Source organism: Suncus etruscus, chromosome 16 (genome assembly GCF_024139225.1).
Source record: "Suncus etruscus isolate mSunEtr1 chromosome 16, mSunEtr1.pri.cur, whole genome shotgun sequence".
NCBI lineage: Eukaryota > Metazoa > Chordata > Mammalia > Eulipotyphla > Soricidae > Suncus > Suncus etruscus.
This window is the reverse complement of record NC_064863.1, coordinates 68,168,575-68,170,594: the sequence shown is the minus strand read 5'-3', so window position 1 is coordinate 68,170,594 and position 2,020 is coordinate 68,168,575. Positions and strand designations below refer to the sequence as shown.

At 31.1% G+C, this 2,020-nt stretch overlaps 1 non-coding gene across 1 annotated transcript; it reads right to left on the bottom strand.

Moving 5' to 3' along the window:
* Window positions 1–1,622: 1,622 nt before the first annotated feature.
* Window positions 1,623–1,754, bottom strand: LOC126032695 (small nucleolar RNA SNORA51). Its single transcript, XR_007503918.1, has one exon. It is a non-coding gene; the product is annotated as a small nucleolar RNA SNORA51 (small nucleolar RNA).
* Between the last annotated feature and the right edge of the window lie 266 nt (window positions 1,755–2,020).

Genomic DNA, 2,020 nt, shown 5'->3' with positions numbered 1-2,020 from the left:
TAGCGCAGGCAAGGCAGGCGCACCTTACCTTTAGCGCCACCGCCCGGCCCCGGGAAGATCATTTCTTAATAACCAAGGAATATTTACATCAGGAAGAAATCACACTTTTAAACATATATGGATCCAGTGAGGGGAGCCAGCAAAATACTTAAAACAACTTCATTGTACTTGAAGAAAAACATCTATAGCAAGACAATAGTAGTCAGACTTCAGCAACCCTCTGTGACCTCTTAATAGATCAACTAGGCTAAAACTCAACAAATGGACTATAATGGAAAAATAGAAGAGGGGTTAAGTTATATATACTCGTATATATATGTATATACACACACATATATACATACAAACATATATATTCATTCCACACACACAGCTTTTTGTCCCCATAAAGCTGAATACACATCTTCTCCAATGTACATGGACATTCTTCAAGATAAATCGCATGATGTACCATAAATATATTTATAAAATCAAGAGAATAGAAATTATACCAAGTATTTTTCTCAGAATAAGATGCACTGAAAATATAAATGAATTAAAACAGACAGAAAAATAACTTTAACACCTGAATAAATAGCTCACTACTGAACAATTAGTGGTTAGAGAAAAAAAAAAAGATCCCTAGAAACACATGAGAATGAAGACATAAATGATCAGAATTTGTGTTATACAGCAAAAGTGGGAGTAAGGTGAAAAGTTAGAGCTTTACAAGCATTCATTAGGAAGGAACAAAAGGTCTACAGAGATAATTTAATGGTATAACTTAAGAAATTGGAAAATTGACTAACAAAATGAACTTAAAGTAGCCAGGCAGGAGAAAGGAAATAAGGAAATAAAACTTAGAGAAAAAAATGAACTAGAAATCTTAAATCAATCCAAAATACCAATGAAACCAAGAGTTTTTTCTTTGAAGAAATAAACAAGATTGATAAACCATTAGCAATAATGACAAAGAAAGATAAACTTAAGAAATTGAATCAGAAATGAAAGGGAGAATATCACTATAGTTACTACAGACATTCAAAGATTGTTTTAGACAATTAATTAGACATTAGACATTAATTTCAGAATCTTTATGACCCAAAAACCAAAAAAAAAAAAAAAAAAGGAATGAGGAATGAGAGGGTGTACTTTCACTTTGGGAGCTAGATGGCGGCTTGTTGGTGGAGGTGGTTGGTCTCAATTCTTAGTGAGAACTGAGTGTAAAGAGTTAAATAGGGAGAGATAGTGGATGAGGATTGAGGATGTGAGAGGATAGAAGAAGTTCTGAATGGCAGGAGAGGAGAGATAATATATAAAAGGGCCTATATACACTATAGGCATGGTTTGTTTACATTATAAATTTTAGGCAAGGAAAGAGGCGTCCTCTGTATACAAACTCACGCCCACTTATAGACAAACATTAGAGATCTATTCATAGGTTGTAGCTGGAGGCCTGATCCTTATGAGATGGGTTGGAGCAATTAAAAAATAATTGAATTAAGAAAAAATAAACACTGATTACTATTTACTATTATGATTTACTAATTGATATGAATATTTTAATGATCTCTATTTTATGAAATAGAATTTTTGATGGTAAGTTCTGATCAGGAAGAATAAAAAAAATCCATGTAATTATTTTTTGTTCCCCAATTCACAATACGGACTAGGCAAATGCCTGGATTGAGGTGTATATGGGGTGCATTTATTATACCTCTTCTTTCTATACAGTCAGTGTAAAGAACACAGCCTGTGGTAAGAACTGGGAGGCCTTATCTTTTCTTTTCTTTTTTTTATTTATATATGTGTACATATATATAAATCAGATAGTAAATAAAATAAATAAATCAAATAACTTAAATAGTACGATATTTACGATAGTTAAAATATATAAAAAAGAAAAAAATAAATAAATTTAGGAAAATAGCTTAGGAGAGAAAAAAGGAAGAGAAAAGAAAAAAGAAGAGAAATAAATAAATAAATAGGGTCAGTACCTATAATAAATAAATAATAGGTACCTATAATAAATAGATATGTT